The following is a 12714-nucleotide window of genomic DNA, read 5'->3' as shown; positions in this document are numbered from 1 at the left end:
AGGAGCGGAGCTGAGGCCAGGAAGGCGCCAGTGGCGTCTCCCAGCCTCGCGCAGCCTGCTCCTTCCTGGGCAGGAAGCCTTGCAGCGAGGCAAGTCTGGGCAAGGCTCGCCCAGGGCAGAGCAGCCTCGCGCCAGCAACTCTACCAGAACGGGCCTCTGAGCAGAGCTGGAGCTCTGCCGTCCTGGAGGCGCACTCGGCTCCAGCCAAGTAGGGCTTGAGCCAAACGAGGCTGGGCTGCCTCTTCTTCCCTCGAGGAGGCTCGCCTCCCCGCCAGCTGTTCACTCGGCTTCCAGGTGGGGGCGCTCTGCGCCTCCTGTAGGTCTTGGCTCAGGGGCTGCTTGCTCTGAGCTGCGCCTGTGGGCGGGAGCCCAGGCACGCAGGGGCAGGCCCCAACCAGCTGCACACGTCTCTGCTGGGGAGGAGAGCGCTAGGGAAGCTACGTGTGTGAGGCAGCTGCTGGGCGCCCAGGGAGTCAGCCTCCGGGTGTGCGGGGCTGCAGACCCCAGCCAGGGGCCCTGGGAGCCTGATGCACTCCGCGCGGCGCTGAGTCTGGGCAGCCAAGCAACCTCTGGAGGAGCCCTGCACTAGCCCTTCCCTTCCCTCGCACAGAGCTCTTCCTGCTGGAGCCCTTGGCAGTGTGCAATCCACCGGCCCCTAAGCCCTCCCCAAGGACGCCTGGGGCCTAGGTGCAAAGGCAAGGCAGGAGCGGAGCTGAGGCCAGGAAGGCGCCAGTGGCGTCTCCCAGCCTCGCGCAGCCTGCTCCTTCCTGGGCAGGAAGCCTAGCAGCGAGGCAAGTCTGGGCAAGGCTCGCCCAGGGAGGAGCAGCCTCGCGCCAGCCACTCTGCCAGAACGGGTCTCTGAGCAGAGCTGGAGCTCTGCCGTCCTGGAGGCGCACTCGGCTCCAGCCAGGTAGGGCTTGAGCCAAACAAGGCTGGGCTGCCTCTTCTTCCCTCGAGGAGGCTCGCCTCCCCGCCAGCTGTTCACTCGGCTTCCAGGTGGGGGCGCTCTGCGCCTCCTGCAGGTCTTGGCTCAGGGGCTGCTTGCTCTGAGCTGGGGCTGTGGGCGGGAGCCCAGGCACGCAGGGGCAGGCCCCAACCAGCTGCACACGTCTCTGCTGGGGAGGAGAGCGCTAGGGAAGCTACGTGTGTGAGGCAGCTGCTGGGCGCCCAGGGAGTCAACCTCCGGGTGTGCGGGGCTGCAGACCCCAGCCAGAGGCCCTGGGAGCCTGGGGCACTCCGTGCGGCGCTGAGCCTGGGCTGCCAAGCAACCGCTGGAGGAGCCCTGCAGTGGCCCTTCCCTTCCCTCGCCCAGAGCTCTTCCTGCTGGAGCCCTTGGCAGTGTGCAAGCCCCCGGCCCCTAAGCCCTCCCCAAGGACGCCTGGGGCCTAGGTGCAAAGGCAAGGCAGGAGCGGAGCTGAGGCCAGGAAGGCGCCAGTGGCGTTTCCCAGCCTCGCGAAGCCTGCTCCTTCCTGGGCAGGAAGCCTAGCAGCGAGGCAAGTCTGGGCAAGGCTCGCCCAGGGAGGAGCAGCCTCGCGCCAGCAACTCTGCCAGAACGGGTCTCTGAGCAGAGCTGGAGCTCTGCCGTCCTGGAGGCGCACTCGGCTCCAGCCAGGTAGGGCTTGAGCCAAACGAGGCTGGGCTGCCTCTTCTTCCCTCAAGGAGGCTCGCCTCCCCGCCAGCTCTTCACTCGGCTTCCAGGTGTGGGCGCTCTGCGCCTCCTGCAGGTCTTGGCTCAGGGGCTGCTTGCCCTGAGCTGGGGCAGTGCGCAGGAGCACAGGCACGCAGGGGCAGGCCCCAACCAGCTGCACACGTCTCTGCTGGGGAGGAGAGCGCTAGGGAAGCTACGTGTGTGAGGCAGCTGCTGGGCGCCCAGGGAGTCAGCCTCCGGGTGTGCGGGGCTGCAGACCCAAGCCAGGGGCCCTGGGAGCCTGGTGCACCCCGTGCGGCGCTGAGCCTGGGGGGCCAAGCAACCGCTGGAGGAGCCCTGCACTGGCCCTTCCCTTCCCTCGCACAGAGCTCTTCCTGCTGGAGCCGTTGGCAGTGTCCAAGCCACCGGCCGATAAGCCCTCTCCAAGGACGCCTGGGGGCTAGGTGCAAAGGCAAGGCAGGAGAGGAGCTGAGGCCAGGAAGGCGCCAGTGGGGTCTCCCAGCCACGCGCAGCCTGCTCCTTCCTGGGCAGGAAGCCTAGCAGCGAGGCAAGTCTGGGCATGACTCGCCCAGGGAAGAGTAGCCTCGCGCCAGCAACTCTGCCAGAATGGGCTTCTGAGCAGAGCTGGAGCTCTGCCGTCCTGGAGGCGCACTCGGCTCCAGCCAAGTAGGGCTTGAGCCAAACGAGGCTGGGCTGCCTCTTCTTCCCTCGAGGAGGCTCGCCTCCCCGCCAGCTGTTCACTCGGCTTCCAGGTGGGGGTGCTCTGCGCCTCCTGCAGGTCTTGGCTCAGGGGCTGCTTGCCCTGAGCTGGGGCTGTGGACGGGACCCCAGGCACGCAGGGGCAGGCCCCAACCAGCTGCACACGTCTCTGCTGGGGAGGAGAGCGCTAGGGAAGCTACGTGTGTGAGGGAGCTGCTGGGCGCCCAGGGAGTCAGCCTCCTGGTGTGCGGGGCTGCAGACCCCAGCCAGTGGCCCTGGGAGCCTGGTGCAGTCGGTGCGGCGCTGAGCCTGGGCGGCCAAGCAACCGCTGGAGGAGCCCTGCACTGGCCCTTCCCTTCCCTCGCACAGAGCTCTTCCTGCTGGAGCTCTTGGCAGTGTGCAAGCCACCGGCCCCTAAGCCCTCCCCAAGGACGCCTTTGGCCTAGATGCAAAGGCAAGGCAGGAGTGGAGCTGAGGCCAGGAAAGCGCCAGATTCGTCTCCCAGCATCGCGTAGCTTGCTCCTTCCTGGGCAGGAAGCGTAGCAGCGAGGCAAGTCTGCGCAAGGCTCGCCCAGGGCAGAGCAGCCTCGCGCCAGCAACTCTGCCTGAGCGGGCCTCTGAGCAGAGATGGAGCTCTGCCGTCCTGGAGGCGCACTCGGCTCCAGCCAAGTAGGGCTTGAGCCAAACGAGGCTGGGCTGCCTCTTCTTCCCTCGAGGAGGCTCGCCTCCCCGCCAGCTGTTCACTCGGCTTCCAGGTGGGGGCGCTCTGCGCCTCCTGCGGGTCTTGGCTCAGGGGCTGCTTGCCCTGAGCTGGGGCTGTGGGCGGGAGCTCAGGCACCCAGGGGCAGGCCCCAACCCCCTGCACACGTCTCTGCTGGGGAGGAGAGCGCTAGGGAAGCTACGTGTGTGAGGCAGCTGCTGGGCCCCCAGGGAGTCAGCCTCCGGGTGTGCGGGGCTGCAGACCCCAGCCAGGGTCCCTGGGAGCCTGGTGCACTCCGTGCGGCGCTGAGTCGGGGCGACCAAGCAACCGCTGGAGGAGCCCTGCGCTAGCCCATCCCTTCCCTCGCACAGAGCTCTTCCTACTGGAGCTCTTGGCAGTGTGCAAGCCACCGGCCCCTAAGCCCTCCCCAAGGACGCCTGGGGCCTAGGTGCAAAGGCAAGGCAGGAGCGGAGCTGAGGCCAGGAAGGCGCCAGTGGCGTCTCCCAGCCTCGCGCAGCCTGCTCCTTCCTGGGCAGGAAGCCTAGCAGCGAGGCAAGTCTGGGCAAGGCTCGCCCAGGGCAGAGCAGCCTCGCGCCAGCAACTCTGCCAGAACGGGCCTCTCAGCAGAGCTGGAACTCTGCCGTCCTGGAGGCGCACTCGGCTCCAGCCAGGTAGGGCTTGAGCCAAACGAGGCTGGGCTGCCTCTTCTTCCCTCAAGGAGGCTCGCCTCCCCGCCAGCTGTTCACTCGGCTTCCAGGTGTGGGCGCTCTGCGCCTCCTGCAGGTCTTGGCTCAGGGGCTGCTTGCCCTGAGCTGGGGCAGTGCGCAGGAGCACAGGCACGCAGGGGTAGGCCCCAACCAGCTGCACACGTCTCTGCTGGGGAGGAGAGCTCTAGGGAAGCTACGTGTGTGAGGCTGATGCTGGGGCCCAGGGAGTCAGCCTCCGGGTGTGCGGGGCTGGAGACCACAGCCAGGGACCTGGGAGCCTGGTGCACTCCGTGCCGAGCTAAGACTGGGCGGCCAAGCAACCGCTGGAGGAGCCCTGCACTAGCCCTTCACTTCCCTCGCACAGAGCTCTTCCTGCTGGAGCCCTTGGCAGTGTGCAAGCCACCGGCCCCTAGGCCCTCCCCAAGGACGCCTGGGGCCTAGGTGCAAAGGCAAGGCAGGAGCGGAGCTGAGGCCAGGAAGGCGCCAGTGGCGTCTCCCAGCCTCGGGCAGCCTGCTCCTTCCTGGCAGGAACCCTAGCAGCGAGGCAAGTCTGGGCAAGGCTCGCTCATGGCAGAGCAGCCTCGCGCCAGCAACTCTGCCATATCGGGCCTCTGAGCAGAGCTGGAGCTCTGCCGTCCTGGAGGCGCACTCGGCTCCAGCGAAGCAGGGCTTGAGCCAAACGAGGCTGGGCTGCCTCTTCTTCCCTCGAGGAGGCTCGCCTCCCCGCCAGCTGTTCACTCGGCTTCCAGGAGGGGGCGCTCTGCGCCTCCTGCAGGTCTTGGCTCAGGGGCTGCTTGCCCTGAGCTGGGGCTGTGCGCGGGAGCCCAGGCACGCAGGGGCAGGCCCCAACCAGCTGCACACGTCTCTGCTGGGGAGGAGAGCGCTAGGGAAGCTACGTGTGTGAGGCTGATGCTGGGCGCCCAGGGAGTCAGCCTCCGGGTGTGCGGGGCTGCAGACCCCAGCCAGGGGCCCTGGGAGCCTGGTGCACTCCGTGCAGCGCTGAGTCTGGGCGGCCAAGCAACCTCTGGAGGAGCCGTGCACTAGCCCTTCCCTTCCCTCGCACAGAGCTCTTCTTGTTGGAGCCCTTGGCAGTGTGCAAGCCACCGGCCCCTAAGCCCTCCCCAAGGACGCCTGGGGCCTAGGTACAAAGGCAAGGCAGGAGCGGAGCTGAGGCCAGGAAGGCGCCAGTGGCGTCTCCCAGCCTCGCGCAGCCTGCTCCTTCCTGGGCAGGAAGCCTAGCAGCGAGGCAAGTCTGGGCAAGGCTCGCTCATGGCAGAGCAGCCTCGCGCCAGCAACTCTGCCATATCGGGCCTCTGAGCAGAGCTGGAGCTCTGCCGTCCTGGAGGCGCACTCGGCTCCAGCCAAGCAGGGCTTGAGCCAAACGAGGCTGGGCTGCCTCTTCTTCCCTCGAGGAGGCTCGCCTCCCCGCCAGCTGTTCACTCGGCTTCCAGGAGGGGGCGCTCTGCGCCTCCTGCAGGTCTTGGCTCAGGGGCTGCTTGCCTTGAGCTGGGGCTGTGCGCGGGAACCCAGGAACGCAGGGGCAGGCCCCAACCAGCTGCACACGTCTCTGCTGGGGAGGAGAGCGCTAGGGAAACTACGTGTGTGAGGCAGCTGCTGGGAGCCCAGGGAGTCAGCCTCCGGGTGTGCGGGGCTGCAGACCCCAGCCAGGGGCCCTGGGAGCCTGGGGCACTCCGTGCGGGGCTGAGCCTGGGCGGCCAAGCAACCGCTGGAGGAGCACTGCACTGGCCCTTCCCTTCCCTCGCACAGAGCTCTTCTTGCTGGAGCCCTTGGCAGTGTGAAAGCCACCGGCCCCTAAGCCCTCCCCAAGGACGCCTGGGGCCTAGGTGCAAAGGCAAGGCAGGAGCGGAGCTGAGGCCAGGAAGGCGCCAGTGGCGTCTCCCAGCCTCGCGCAGCCTGCTCCTTCCTGGGCAGGAAGCATAGCAGCGAGGCAAGTCTGGGCAAGGCTCGCCCAGGGCAGAGCAGCCTCGTGCCAGCAACTCTGCCAGATCGGGCCTCTGAGCAGAGCTGGAGCTCTGCCGTCCTGGAGGCGCACTCGGCTCCAGCCAAGTAGGGCTTGAGCCAAACGAGGCTGGGCTGCCTCTTCTACCCTCGAGGAGGCTCGCCTCCCCGCCAGCTGTTCACTCGGCTTCCAGGTGGGGGCGCTCTGCGCCTCCTGCAGGTCTTGGCTCAGGGGCTGCTTGCTCTGAGCTGGGGCTGTGGGCGGGAGCCCAGGCACGCAGGGGCAGGCCCCAACCAGCTGCACACGTCTCTGCTGGGGAGGAGAGCGCTAGGGAAGCTACGTGTGTGAGGCAGCTGCTGGGCGCCCAGGGAGTCAACCTCCGGGTGTGCGGGGCTGCAGACCCCAGTCAGGGGCCCTGGGAGCCTGGGGCACTCCGTGCGGCGCTGAGCCTGGGCTGCCAAGCAACCGCTGGAGGAGCCCTGCAGTGGCCCTTCCCTTCCCTCGCCCAGAGCTCTTCCTGCTGGAGCCCTTGGCAGTGTGCAAGCCCCCGGCCCCTAAGCCCTCCCCAAGGACGCCTGGGGCCTAGGTGCAAAGGCAAGGCAGGAGCGGAGCTGAGGCCAGGAAGGCGCCAGTGGCGTCTCCCAGCCTCGCGAAGCCTGCTCCTTCCTGGGCAGGAAGCCTAGCAGCGAGGCAAGTCTGGGCAAGGCTCGCCCAGGGAGGAGCAGCCTCGCGCCAGCAACTCTGCCAGAACGGGTCTCTGAGCAGAGCTGGAGCTCTGCCGTCCTGGAGGCGCACTCGGCTCCAGCCAGGTAGGGCTTGAGCCAAACGAGGCTGGGCTGCCTCTTCTTCCCTCAAGGAGGCTCGCCTCCCCGCCAGCTCTTCACTCGGCTTCCAGGTGTGGGCGCTCTGCACCTCCTGCAGGTCTTGGCTCAGGGGCTGCTTGCCCTGAGCTGGGGCAGTGCGCAGGAGCACAGGCACGCAGGGGCAGGCCCCAACCAGCTGCACACGTCTCTGCTGGGGAGGAGAGCGCTAGGGAAGCTACGTGTGTGAGGCAGATGCTGGGCGCCCAGGGAGTCAGCCTCCGGGTGTGCGGGGCTGCAGACCCAAGCCAGGGGCCCTGGGAGCCTGGTGCACCCCGTGCGGCGCTGAGCCTGGTGGGCCAAGCAACCGCTGGAGGAGCCCTGCACTGGCCCTTCCCTTCCCTCGCGCAGAGCTCTTCCTGCTGGAGCCGTTGGCAGTGTCCAAGCCACCGGCCGATAAGCCCTCTCCAAGGACGCCTGGGGGCTAGGTGCAAAGGCAAGGCAGGAGAGGAGCTGAGGCCAGGAAGGCGCCAGTGGGGTCTCCCAGCCACGCGCAGCCTGCTCCTTCCTGGGCAGGAAGCCTAGCAGCGAGGCAAGTCTGGGCATGACTCGCCCAGGGAAGAGTAGCCTCGCGCCAGCAACTCTGCCAGAATGGGCTTCTGAGCAGAGCTGGAGCTCTGCCGTCCTGGAGGCGCACTCGGCTCCAGCCAAGTAGGGCTTGAGCCAAACGAGGCTGGGCTGCCTCTTCTTCCCTCGAGGAGGCTCGCCTCCCCGCCAGCTGTTCACTCGGCTTCCAGGTGGGGGTGCTCTGCGCCTCCTGCAGGTCTTGGCTCAGGGGGTGCTTGCCCTGAGCTGGGGCTGTGGACGGGACCCCAGGCACGCAGGGGCAGGCCCCAACCAGCTGCACACGTCTCTGCTGGGGAGGAGAGCGCTAGGGAAGCTACGTGTGTGAGGGAGCTGCTGGGCGCCCAGGGAGTCAGCCTCCGGGTGTGCGGGGCTGCAGACCCCAGCCAGTGGCCCTGGGAGCCTGGTGCACTCCGTGCGGCGCTGAGCCTGGGCGGCCAAGCAACCGCTGGAGGAGCCCTGCACTGGCCCTTCCCTTCCCTCGCACAGAGCTCTTCCTGCTGGAGCCCTTGGCAGTGTGCAAGCAACCGGCCCCTAAGCCCTCCCCAAGGACGCCTGGGGCCTAGGTGCAAAGACAAGGCAGGAGCGGAGCTGAGGCCAGGAAGGCGCCAGTGGCGTCTCCCAGCCTCGCGCAGCCTGCTCCTTCCTTGGCAGGAAGCCTAGCAGCGAGGCAAGTCTGGGCAAAGCTCGCCCAGGGCAGAGCAGCCTCGCGCCAGCAAATCTGCCAGAACGGGCCTCTGAGCAGAGCTGGAGCTCTGCCGTCCTGGAGGCGCACTCGGATCCAGCCAAGTAGGGCTTGAGCCAAACGAGGCTGGGCTGCCTCTTCTTCCCTCGAGGAGGCTCGCCTCCCCGCCAGCTGTTCACTCGGCTTCCAGGTGGGGGCGCTCTGCGCCTCCTGCAGGTCTTGGCTCAGGGGCTGCTTGCCCTGAGCTGGGGCTGTGGGCGGGAGCCCAGGCACGCAGGGGCAGGCCCCAACCAGCTGCACACGTCTCTGCTGGGGAGGAGAGCGCTAGGGAAGCTACGTGTGTGAGGCAGCTGCTGGGCGCCCAGGGAGTCAGCCTCCGGGTGTGCGGGGCTGCAGACCCCAGCCAGGGGCCCTGGGAGCCTGGTGCAGTCGGTGCGGCGCTGAGCCTGGGCGGCCAAGCAACCGCTGGAGGAGCCCTGCACTGGCCCTTCCCTTCCCTCGCACAGAGCTCTTCCTGCTGGAACTCTTGGCAGTGTGCAAGCCACCGGCCCCTAAGCCCTCCCCAAGGACGCCTTTGGCCTAGATGCAAAGGCAAGGCAGGAGTGGAGCTGAGGCCAGGAAGGCGCCAGATTCGTCTCCCAGCATCGCGTAGCTTGCTCCTTCCTGGGCAGGAAGCGTAGCAGCGAGGCAAGTCTGGGCAAGGCTCGCCCAGGGCAGAGCAGCCTCGCGCCAGCAACTCTGCCTGAGCGGGCCTCTGAGCAGAGATGGAGCTCTGCCGTCCTGGAGGCGCACTCGGCTCCAGCCAAGTAGGGCTTGAGCCAAACGAGGCTGGGCTGCCTCTTCTTCCCTCGAGGAGGCTCGCCTCCCCGCCAGCTGTTCACTCGGCTTCCAGGTGGGGGCGCTCTGCGCCTCCTGCGGGTCTTGGCTCAGGGGCTGCTTGCCCTGAGCTGGGGCTGTGGGCGGGAGCTCAGGCACCCAGGGGCAGGCCCCAACCCCCTGCACACGTCTCTGCTGGGGAGGAGAGCGCTAGGGAAGCTACGTGTGTGAGGCAGCTGCTGGGCCCCCAGGGAGTCAGCCTCCGGGTGTGCGGGGCTGCAGACCCCAGCCAGGGTCCCTGGGAGCCTGGTGCACTCCGTGCGGCGCTGAGTCGGGGCGACCAAGCAACCGCTGGAGGAGCCCTGCGCTAGCCCATCCCTTCCCTCGCACAGAGCTCTTCCTACTGGAGCCATTGGCAGTGTGCAAGCCACCGGCCCCTAAGCCCTCCCCAAGGACGCCTGGGGCCTAGGTGCAAAGGCAAGGCAGGAGCGGAGCTGAGGCCAGGAAGGCGCCAGTGGCGTCTCCCAGCCTCGCGCAGCCTGCTCCTTCCTGGGCAGGAAGCCTAGCAGCGAGGCAAGTCTGGGCAAGGCTCGCCCAGGGCAGAGCAGCCTCGCGCCAGCAACTCTGCCAGAACGGGCCTCTCAGCAGAGCTGGAACTCTGCCGTCCTGGAGGCGCACTCGGCTCCAGCCAGGTAGGGCTTGAGCCAAACGAGGCTGGGCTCCCTCTTCTTCCCTCAAGGTGGCTCGCCTCCCCGCCAGCTGTTCACTCGGCTTCCAGGTGTGGGCGCTCTGCGCCTCCTGCAGGTCTTGGCTCAGGGGCTGCTTGCCCTGAGCTGGGGCAGTGCGCAGGAGCACAGGCACGCAGGGGTAGGCCCCAACCAGCTGCACACGTCTCTGCTGGGGAGGAGAGCTCTAGGGAAGCTACGTGTGTGAGGCTGATGCTGGGGCCCAGGGAGTCAGCCTCCGGGTGTGCGGGGCTGGAGACCACAGCCAGGGACCTGGGAGCCTGGTGCACTCCGTGCCGAGCTAAGACTGGGCGGCCAAGCAACCGCTGGAGGAGCCCTGCACTAGCCCTTCACTTCCCTCGCACAGAGCTCTTCCTGCTGGAGCCCTTGGCAGTGTGCAAGCCACCGGCCCCTAGGCCCTCCCCAAGGACGCCTGGGGCCTAGGTGCAAAGACAAGGCAGGAGCGGAGCTGAGGCCAGGAAGGCGCCAGTGGCGTCTCCCAGCCTCGGGCAGCCTGCTCCTTCCTGGCAGGAACCCTAGCAGCGAGGCAAGTCTGGGCAAGGCTCGCTCATGGCAGAGCAGCCTCGCGCCAGCAACTCTGCCATATCGGACCTCTGAGCAGAGCTGGAGCTCTGCCGTCCTGGAGGCGCACTCGGCTCCAGCGAAGCAGGGCTTGAGCCAAACGAGGCTGGGCTGCCTCTTCTTCCCTCGAGGAGGCTCGCCTCCCCGCCAGCTGTTCACTCGGCTTCCAGGAGGGGATGCTCTGCGCCTCCTGCAGGTCTTGGCTCAGGGGCTGCTTGCCCTGAGCTGGGGCTGTGCGCGGGAGCCCAGGCACGCAGGGGCAGGCCCCAACCAGCTGCACACGTCTCTGCTGGGGAGGAGAGCGCTAGGGAAGCTACGTGTGTGAGGCTGATGCTGGGCGCCCAGGGAGTCAGCCTCCGGGTGTGCGGGGCTGCAGACCCCAGCCAGGGGCCCTGGGAGCCTGGTGCACTACGTGCAGCGCTGAGCCTGGGCGGCCAAGCAACCGCTGGAGGAGCCCTGCACTGGCCCTTCCCTTCCCTCGCACAGAGCTCTTCCTGCTGGAGCCCTTGGCAGTGTGCAAGCCCCCGGCCCCTAAGCCCTCCCCAAGGACGCCTGGGGCCTAGGTGCAAAGGCAAGGCAGGAGCGGAGCTGAGGCCATGAAGGCGCCAGTGGCGTCTCCCAGCCTCGCGCAGCCTGCTCCTTCCTGGGCAGGAAGCCTAGCAGCGAGGCAAGTCTGGGCAAGGCTCGCCCAGGGCAGAGCAGCTTCGCGCCAGGAACTATGCCAGATCAGGCCTCTGAGCAGAGCTGGAGCTCTGCCGTCCTGGAGGCGCACTCGGCTCCAGCCAAGTAGGGCTTGAGCCAAACGAGGCTGGGCTGCCTCTTCTTCCCTCGAGGACGCTCGCCTCCCCGCCAGCTGTTCACTCGGCTTCCAGGTGGGGGCACTCTGCGCCTCCTGCAGGTGTTGGCTCAGGGGCTGCTTGCCTTGAGCTGGGGCTGTGCGCAGGAGCCCAGGCACGCAGGGGCAGGCCCCAACCAGCTGCACACGTCTCTGCTGGGGAGGAGAGCGCTAGGGAAGCTACGTGCGTGAGGCAGCTGCTGGGCTCCCAGGGAGTCAGCCTCCGGGTGTGCGGGGCTGCAGACCCCAGCCAGGGGCCCTGGGAGCCTAGGGCACTCCGTGCGGGGCTGAGCCTGGGCGGCCAAGCAACCGCTGGAGGAGCACTGCACTGGCCCTTCCCTTCCCTCCCACAGAGCTCTTCTTGCTGGAGCCCTTGGCAGTGTGCAAGCCACCGGCCCCTAAGCCCTCCCCAAGGACGCCTGGGGCCTAGGTGCAAAGGCAAGGCAGGAGCGGAGCTGAGGCCAGGAAGGCGCCAGTGGCGTCTCCCAGCCTCGCGCAGCCTGCTCCTTCCTGGGCAGGAAGCCTTGCAGCGAGGCAATTCTGGGCAAGGCTCGCCCAGGGCAGAGCAGCCTCGCGCCAGGAACTCTACCAGAACGGGCCTCTGAGCAGAGCTGGAGCTCTGCCGTCCTGGAGGCGCACTCGGCTCCAGCCAGGTAGGGCTTGAGCCAAACGAGGCTGGGCTGCCTCTTCTTCCCTCGAGGAGGCTCGCCTCCCCGCCAGCTGTTCACTCGGCTTCCAGGTGGGGGCCCTCTGCGCCTCCTGTAGGTCTTGGCTCAGGGGCTGCTTGCTCTGAGCTGCGCCTGTGGGCGGGAGCCCAGGCACGCAGGGGCAGGCCCCAACCAGCTGCACACGTCTCTGCTGGGGAGGAGAGCGCTAGGGAAGCTACGTGTGTGAGGCAGCTGCTGGGCGCCCAGGGAGTCAGCCTCCGGGTGTGCGGGGCTGCAGACCCCAGCCAGGGACCTGGGAGCCTGGTGCACTCCGTGCCGAGCTAAGACTGGGCGGCCAAGCAACCGCTGGAGGAGCCCTGCACTAGCCCTTCACTTCCCTCGCACAGAGCTCTTCCTGCTGGAGCCCTTGGCAGTGTGCAAGCCACCGGCCCCTAAGCCCTCCCCAAGGACGCCTGGGGCCTAGGTGCAAAGGCAAGGCAGGAGCGGAGCTGAGGCCAGGAAGGCGCCAGTGGCGTCTCCCAGCCTCGGGCAGCCTACTCCTTCCTGGCAGGAACCCTAGCAGCGAGGCAAGTCTGGGCAAGGCTCGCCCAGGGCATAGCAGCTTCGCGCCAGCAACTATGCCAGATCAGGCCTCTGAGCAGAGCTGGAGCTCTGCCGTCCTGGAGGCGCATTCGGCTCCAGCCGAGTAGGGCTTGAGACAAACGAGGCTGGGCTGCCTCTTCTTCCCTCGAGGAGGCTCGCCTCCCCGATAGCTGTTCACTCGGCTTCCAGGTGGGGGCGCTCTGCGCCTCCTGCAGGTCTTGGCTCAGGGGCTGCTTCCCTGAGCTGGGGCTGTGCGCAGGAGCCCAGGCACGCAGGGGCAGGCCCCAACCAGCTGCACACGTCTCTGCTGGGGAGGAGAGCTCTAGGGAAGCTACGTGTGTGAGGCAGCTGCTGGGCGCCCAGGGAGTCAGCCTCCGGGTGTGCGGGGCTGCAGACCCCAGCCAGGGGCCCTGGGAGCCTGGGGCACTCCGTGCGGCCCTGAGCCTGGGCGGCCAAGCAACCGCTGGAGGAGCACAGCACTGGCCCTTCCCTTCCCTCGCACAGAGCTCTTCCTGCTGGAGCCCTTGGCAGTGTGAAAGCCACGGGCGCCTAAGCCCTCCCCAAGGACGCCTGGGGCCTAGGTGCAAAGGCAAGGCAGGAGCGGAGCTGAGGCCAGGAAGGCGCCAGTGGCGTCTCCCAGCCTCGCGCAGCCTGCTCCTTTCTGGGCAGGAAGCCTAGCAGCG

This window comes from Ovis canadensis, chromosome 18, assembly GCF_042477335.2.
Source record: "Ovis canadensis isolate MfBH-ARS-UI-01 breed Bighorn chromosome 18, ARS-UI_OviCan_v2, whole genome shotgun sequence".
Classification (NCBI taxonomy): Eukaryota; Metazoa; Chordata; class Mammalia; order Artiodactyla; family Bovidae; genus Ovis; species Ovis canadensis.
Note: the sequence above shows the minus strand (reverse complement) of the source record.